An 8,599-nucleotide genomic window follows, 5' to 3' on the forward strand; every position below is an offset into this window, starting at 1 on the left:
AAAAGAAAAAGTTACTTTAAGCACTTATTAAAAAAACACCCAACAGAACTGGCTGGGAGCAGAAACAAGGTGACTTCCTGGGGGTCTTTTAAGGGTTAAAAATGTTCTAAAATTGGGATTGTGGTGCTGGTGGCACAGCCATGAGAATCTACTAAATAAATTATTCACTTAAAATGGGTAAATGGCGGAGAAACTGTAGTTCAATAAATCTGGCAATTCTTTTCTTAAGTTTGTTTATTTTGAGAGAGGAAAAGAGAGACTCCCAAGCAGGCTCTGAGTGGTCAGTACTGAGCCCGACGTACAGCTCAATCCCGTGAACGGAACCGTGAGATGATGACCCGAGCAGAAAGCAAGATTTGGATGCTTAACCTACTGAACCACCCGGGTGCCCATGCTAAACATTTTCAAAACAAAAAACCTATGTTGTTTAAAAATCTTCTATTTATTCCTGTAGAACTCTTCCTTCTAAACTCAAAATCTCTGCCCTTAACGCCAGGTTCTCTATCTGTAAGTGTATATTTAGTTTCTAAGGCTCAAGATTCTGGTATCATCCCTAATTCTTCCCTTCCCTTTCATCGTACCCTCAATTAGTGGGAACCCCTGAAAAAAAAAATCTCCTGATTGTGGTCTAGGCCTTCCCAAGAGCATCCTGACTTTCTCTGGTCATCACACTGCCCCGCGAGTGGCTGAAGCTAGTGGACACAATGTTTTATTTAAACAGCTTGAATACAGGCACTGTGCTACATGTGAAAGTTAATAACCATTCTAATAGCCTGTACTAAGAGAGCTTTTGTTAGCGTGTCAGGAACTGTTCTAAGCACTTTATATACATTAACTCATGTAATCCTAATAATCCTTTAGTATGTGACTGACTTTGGCTGGGAGTTTAAAAAATAACTGATGACTTAATTTAACTTCAAGTGTTCTGTCTCACCTGATGAGCCCACATTCTGCAGGTGTCAGACACCCATGACCTCCAGTGTAATTCTCGTCTGGCCCTAAAGGCAAGCGATGGCGGCAGCAGTAGCGGGGGTGGGGGGTGAGGTTGGACCCTGCTACAGGTCACTGGAAACAACAGGACATGTACGCATGTAATCAGGGCTCAAGGGTACAAGAGCATGTGGCTCTGGGGGGTCCCAAACAAACAGGTCTGGCCACTTGCCGCTGACAAAATCCACAGGCCGAGAGCCGAGGGGTGGAGAAACACAGGGATTTATTTCGTGGGGCCAGAACTGCGAAGACAGCAGACAAGTGTCTCAAAGATCGTCTCCGAAGTGCTGAAAATACTTCCAGGTTTACGTACGGAAGATGGAGGACAAAGGTACGTGCGGTGGGCAGTGAAGGTGAGCCTGATCATCGTCCTGGGTCAGTCATGTGGGGTCTTGCTGGTGTAAAGCCACTCCCTGTTGCTTGGGCCCCGTCTTGGGGCCTGGGTCTCTTGCCAGGATGGAGAGATAAGCAGGAAGGAAGAACTTAATCACTCAGACTGAGGTCAGAGCGGAGGTGGCTGAAGTCCACACTCACTCAGGCCTCACAAGCTGTGGCAGCAGGCGGATACTCTGGTTATCTAGCGTGCTGATGAGAAAGGACTCGTTTCTTGCAGAACGTGTCCGCTTCCTTCTCTCCCGTCCGGATTTCTGGAGAAGGGAGGCATGGATATCCATGGGACTAAGACTCCTTCTCTTTGCCTTCCCAGTGGATCGCAAGAGGAGCATGTTGATCCTGTTGAGTCTGTGTCCACTCATTTACAGGGGGACAAAAGCTATTCTTGTTTTATTTATCAGTAACATACTTTATCTTTCCATTTTATATTCCATTAGTTCTCCACGTCTTCCACACTGGTCCATCCTGTCATCATGCTACCGCACTGTCTAGATACTCCTATTCATCTGGGTTATTTAAATGGTCCCTTAGTTTTCCTTCCTTTTCTAATGTTGTAACAGATCTGATATCCCAAAAACTTAGGCGTGTTACACCTCCCATCTCCAGTTACAGCCGCATCTTTTTCTGTTCCCTTTTCGTACACCAGCCTACTCAGTCTCATACTCTCATTTCCACTGCACTTTCTAGGAAGGCCCAATTTGTCCTCTATCCCCCTGGCTGCCCTGAGGCAGAAAAAACATTTGGCACTGAAAGACCGTAAACCACTTCTACTACCAATTAGGGGCATGGCCTTGGACAGGGGATTCAACAGTATTCATTTTTACCTTGTATTGGATTAGCATAAAGCCAAGGCCAGATCACATTCTCAATAATCAATATTCCCTTGTTCCGTTTACCACCCAGATCTAGGGACCTATGTCTTGTTTGAATTCCAAAATAGTAACTAACTTAAATACCATCATTTTCTTTTAGAGTTCTGTCTCCCTAACTAAATTTCTTCTTTTTTTTTTTTTTTAGAAGGGGAGGGGCAGAGAGAGAGAGGAAGAGGGAGAGGGAGAATCCCAAGCAGGCTCCACACTGTAGGTGCAGAGTCCAACTCAGGGCTCAAACTCACCAACAGTGAGACTGTGACTTGAGCTGAGATAAACAGTTGGGATGCTTAACAGACCTTGTGACCCAGGAGTCCCTCCCCAACTAAATTTCTTAAGGGCAGAAACTATTTTGTACACCTCCTCCTTTTGCCTTAATGCTTAAAGAGAGCAACTGCATGCTGAATGCAGGGCATTTTTAAAACGGCAGTTCAGTGTAGGACAGGTTTACAACCCTGGGGGCCTTTGAAGAATCATGAGACACTTAAAACACATTTCTGCCTGGGTCCAACTCCAGGTATTCTGATATAATTAGTTTGAGGTGCAGATTAGAGATACATTTTATACATATACATATATATATATATCCATATATATGTTTTAATTCTATTCATTCATTCATTCATATTCATTCATTCATGAGAGAGAGACAGCCTGTGTGCATGCAAGTGGGGTGGGGGGTGGAGGGAAAGACAGAACTGAAGCATCGGGCATGGAGCCCGATGTGGGGCTTGATTCTACAACCCTGGGATCGTGACCTGAGCCGAAAGGTCGAATGCTCAACTGACTGAGCCACCCAGCCACCCAGGCACCCACATTTGGCTTTTAAATCTTCCCATATGATCCCAAAGTGCAACCGAGCCTAAGAACCTGCGGTGTAGTAGTTAAGCCACCCCCCGGTTCTGGAACACTGACTGCCTTGGTTTGAATTCTCTGCCTTGACACTTTCCTGTGACCTTGAGAAAATGAAGATTTCCTTGGTTTCCTTATCTGTAAAGTGGACATAACAGGGTTTAGGACAGTGCTTATCACATGACCAATTGGTTATTATTGCTGAGTTCTTTGCTGTTGAGAGCTGTGTCTTCTTCCGCTTTCTGCCAACCCACGCAATGCCAGTGGCCTGATCTAAACCAGCACTTACATGAAATACTGTCCTTGTGACGGAATGACTGAAAGGCTCTTCTGTTCAAACACGGGCATCTGGCAGCTTTAATGACAACTGATGTCATCTCTTGTCACCAAACTCATCCTATGCACCAATTCATCTAGCGTTTTGTTTTGCTTTTTTAATTAAATACTTTCAATTAAACTTGTATTTTTTTTTAACATCTAGTGTTATCAGCAAAAGAGAATGAAATGTGAGGAGGATATTAAGAAGACTCAAAAATCCTTCATCCACCTGACCGTCATCGAATTCCTCCTGGTGACACGCCAGGGACGCTGCCCCTTTCTACTGCAGGCTGTCAAACGTCCCACAGAACTGCCGCAGTCACCAGAAAATTCATGCTCACTTCTAAGACATCCTCAACTCTGCGTAGTGCTCCTTTCATTATCCCTTTTCAAGTTCCCAATCATGTTCTCATATACCTCTTCACTTTTTAAAAAATTAATGACCTTTAGTTTTTGGAAAAGTTTCAGGTTCACAGCAAAGCTGAGTAGAAAGTACTGTGAGTTTTCACACCCCTCTCCCTCCCCAAACACGTACAGCCTGCTCCACTACTAACCGTCACCCCCATCGGAGTGGTACATTTGTCACCATCAAGAAACCTACGCGGACCTACCATTATCACCTACCTGGCGGAGCATATATTAGGGTTTGTTCGCGCTGTTGCACCTTCTACGGCTTCTGACAAACGTGTGACGACGTATATCCACTGTTATGCTATCACAGGGTATTTTCACTGCCCTAAAAATCTCTGTGCCACACTTACCCAAGACTATCTCTCCTCCTTTTAAAGTTCATTTATTTTAGACAGAGTGAGTGGGTGGGAGACAGGGGCAGAGGGTAAGAGAGAGAGAATCTTACGCCGGCTCCGTGCTCGCTCACCGTGAGGCTCGATCCCCCCACCCTGGGATGGTGACCTGAGCCGAAGTCAAGAATCAGATGCTCAACCAATGGAGCCGTCCAGGTGCCCTACTACGTGGCTTTTAATTTGCTAACACGGGGGCTAAGGGCGCCTAGGCAGCAAGTCATTACCTCACTCAAACATTTCTAGCAACACTCAAATCTTCCCGAGTCCAAATTTCTCTAGCTTGAGACATCCGAAGTCCCTTACTATATAGCTTCATATTACCTTTCTCTTCTGTTATTTACCTCTTTCTGCGATTTACCTGTTTTATCTACCTGTAAAATCCCCCGAACTTTTCCAGGGGAGGAATGTTTGTGTATGTTCTGTTGCATTTGAGAATGTTTTGAACAGAGTGAATGGTCAATAAAAACCTGGAGCGTTATACCGATTCTGTCGGAGGGGCCATCTAAGCCAAACCTGTACCATGCCCCAGGACGACACGCTACAGAGGGCCACACCAGGGTATCCACGACGCCCTTGCTGGTTTATCACAGGCACAATAACTTGACACTGTTCACTTTCCTGCTTTCTGAGGGCCAACCCCTCAGGCCTCCCCATCATCGGCTCTCCACCCCATGTCCTGGGCCTTCTTTCCATTCCTGCCAGAGACAGAAAGCTCAAAGGGCACGACGGCTGCGAGGAGAACGGGGAGAGAATTGCCAAGGGCACAATCCCACCACGTGGCCTGCGGTGACAAAGTGAAGTTCTGCACAGGCATTCTCTATATGTGTTCAAGAACAAAATTCACCAGAACTTACTTTCTTGTGTTCCTTTCTTGGGTACGTGTTACAAAGTATTTGAAAATAAAAAGACCAAAAAAAGTTTTCAAAAATTTTTATGAAACACTTTAGGTAAAAGAATTTGAAAAAACCTTTGCGATGAAATCATCAAAAAATAAGATGAAAAAAGCAAACAAACAGAAGAGAAAAGCGGGAGGAAGGACACACTTTCAGGAGAAAGGATACAAGGAAACGACTGTAAGAACAGAGGTAAAACCTGGGGGGGGAGCACTGTACCTGCTCCAGGGCCTGGCGCCTTCGCGGAAAGCCTCCACGGAGACCATTAGTTTGCTGCCTTGTCCTCTTACTTACTGTAAATCTGCAGTTGCAAGTCTCCGTACAGTACGGTCTACAGAGCAACCTGCAACCTTTCTTTTCTTTTGCTTAGACAAACAAGCCTTCCTGGCAAATCATTAACAGCAAACCTTGTACTGACCATAACACAAACTCCTTTAGGCCATGCTTTAAAAATACGAACGCTGCAAGACGCTCCTCATGGGCCCTCCGGTCCCCTCGGCTGCTTCCAAACACAAGGAATAGAGGAATCGCTCACAGTTGAGAAACGCCCATTTACTACTCTTCCTTCCCTCAATCCCTAGCTTTCACTTCCCCAGGGACACCTCTGCAGGCGGGGCTGGACGGGGTGGTTCCAATTTCCTTACGGCACACGCAATACAGACATAGCAGAAGAACCCACATAAAACCAAAAAGCACGGCCTTACATCCGACAGTTCAATCCCCACCCTCACCCATCACCCTCCAGAAGGGCTTGTAAATCCTTTCCCTTAAGAAGGGAGTATTTGGTTGTGCACAGGGTGTCTTGTGAAGAAATTCCAGAATAAGTTAAGAACCACAGAGCAAAGGGCAGGGAAGGGAATAAAAGATTATCAAAATCTAGAAAAAAGAAACCCTAGGAAACGCCTAGAATTTTTTTTTTTTATTAAAAAAATTTTTTTTTCTGTTTATTTATTTTTGAGAGACAGAGAGAAAAAGTGTGAGCAGGGGAGGGTCAGAGAGAGAGGGAGACACAGAATCCGAAACAGGCTCCAGGCTCTGAGCTGTCAGCACAGAGCCCGACGCGGGGCTCGAACCCACGAACCGTGAGATCATGACCTGAGCTGAAGCCAGACGCTCAACCAACTGAGCCACCAGGGTGCCCTGGAAAGGACGAGAATTCTGCAAGTAGCTGTAACCAAGAGAACGTGAAGGCGACTTTCCACGGAATAGTGTGCAAATCCACCAAGCAGATACCCTCAGACCACCTTCAGGGCAGAAAGTAGGCACACACTGGACTGATGCTGGAGTCTCTCCAAAGGGCTTTCAAAACCACAGGGATCTGCCTCAGCTCGCACCCCCAGGCCTCCCCCGCCTCCCTCCTTCTAATACTTTAACAACAAGTGTCAAGAGGGACGTTTGAACTCCAGAGCCATCTCGGACTCAGGACGCAGTGATGGGAAGATTCACCACACTGGGGCCCCACTGCACAGACGTGGCTGTTTTGTCGTGCGCGTCACCTTCACGAGGGTAAACTAGCCCCTTCCCCCCAGTACGGCAGATGCTCGGGGGTCGCTGGGCGCTACGGTTAGAAGGGCACAACATGGCGGGAGAATGAGCCTCTCTGTAGAGGGAGGGGGGAAAAACAATGGCTCTGGGTGAGGTTTCTTTAATGCTATGGAAACAGGTGTCCCTTGTGACCTGCGAAGGAAAACTCAGGAGAGTCCGTTTTTCTCTCCAACGTTTTTAGTCTAGAAAGGGATCTTGAGTTCAGTGTGCTGTCTTCAGACAAGAGACCCCTGAAAAATGCCTTGGAAGGGGGAGAATGGCTTCACACAGCAGAAGCAGCAAGGGGAGACATGGCTGCTGGGAAAATGCAAGTCAAGATTTGACTATCAAAGTTGGTATTTGCCTCAAGCATACGCCTCCTTGTTTACGCTATTATACTTAGTATTTGTACGTGTGTTGTATATTACGTTTGTGTTTGTATGTTTTGTATATGCGCTGGTATCTCCAGAATTCCTAAATGTCACCTATTTTAAAAACAGAATTAGAAGTGAGCCTATTACACGCTACCAAACTGGTCCTGGGGGGTAAAGGCTATCTTGATGCTTCACAGAGAGATGTCGAGCTGCAGACAGCACCTCCCGGGAAAAGATACAACCGCTGAGAAGTGCTGGCTGGAGTGACACTCAGGCCAACGCAGGAGGGTCCTGGTCAGACCGGCGGCTTCACTTGCGCCTCAAGATGTAACGCATCTTGGCTGTCGATACAACACCAACGGCAGATGATGGCTGTTGGGTGTGAGCTCAGAGGACGTAGAATCCTGCGAATTTACAGTTCACCCGCTGAAGTTAAAATATGAAGAAAAGGGAGGATTTCGGTAAAATTTAGTATGGAAGAGAAAACACCAGACTGAAGACCACCCACTGAAGAGTTACTACACTTGGGTCCTGGAAGAAACCCCAAAACTACTCAGAGGACCTGCAGGGTCCGCCCACTTTTCCTGACCGGGCTCCCCCATCTTCCCAGGAAAACGCTGGCGCTAGACTGGGACTGCCTCTCCTGGGCCACACGTCTGTCCTACTAGCGACTTCACCTCAAACCTTCTCCTAATTCAATTCTCATCGGAGGCCCGATGCTAAGGACGTTTCCAAGGAGGCCTCCCCCGAAAGACAGGCAGGGACAGGCACTCCGCGAGGGAATTCAAACTTACTCCTGAGTGAATCCAGACCATCAAAGGCTATATGGTCCCCAAACTTCGCTTTGACTGTCATACTGGGGAATTCCGTCGTTGCTGGCATAGAAGGAAGGGAGTGAGAGGTGATGGAAGGAAACTTGCTACGCTAATGACTGAGAGACTGTAACTTGAAAAAGGCCTACGGTGAGGCCGGACATCTGGATTTTCCGTGAGCTTTCCGCAGACGTGCCCTAAAGGTTAAAAAACCGCTGCCCCATTTTACAGAAGGCGGAGGGGGGATGTTCAGACTATGTCACGTCAATATGCGGGTCCCCCCCTTACAGAAATCCCCTTCGGTCTCAGCCCTGAGCCGAGCCGATTCTAGCAACACTGCGAACCTTGTAACTGGCGGTGCTTCGAGGCGAATGCGCAGCTCCCTTTTAAACACCGGGCAGAACCCGGAGGCCCGAGGGAGGCTGGCACTGTGGGTGTGGTGGAACGAACTCGGGTTTTCGAAGCAAAGAGATGGGGTTTAAATCCCAGCTCCCGTCCGGCTGCGCAACCTGTTTCTCATCAAGAGGCTGGGGATGGCGGCCCGGGCCTCACGAAGTTGCGACAACTACCGAGGTGCAGGGGTCCGATGGCCCGGCCGGCAGTCCGGCGTGACACGGTGTTTTCCTGCCGCGCCTTCCTGCGCGCTGGCTCCCGCTCTGCCCTCCGGGACTCCCGGGCCGGTCTGGCCCGTTTTGCGGCTGCACGCGCGCGCGCACACACACACTGCGGCTGGATGCCCGCCGGCCGGGCTACACACACACACACACACAC

This window comes from Suricata suricatta, chromosome 16, assembly GCF_006229205.1.
Source record: "Suricata suricatta isolate VVHF042 chromosome 16, meerkat_22Aug2017_6uvM2_HiC, whole genome shotgun sequence".
Lineage (NCBI taxonomy): Eukaryota > Metazoa > Chordata > Mammalia > Carnivora > Herpestidae > Suricata > Suricata suricatta.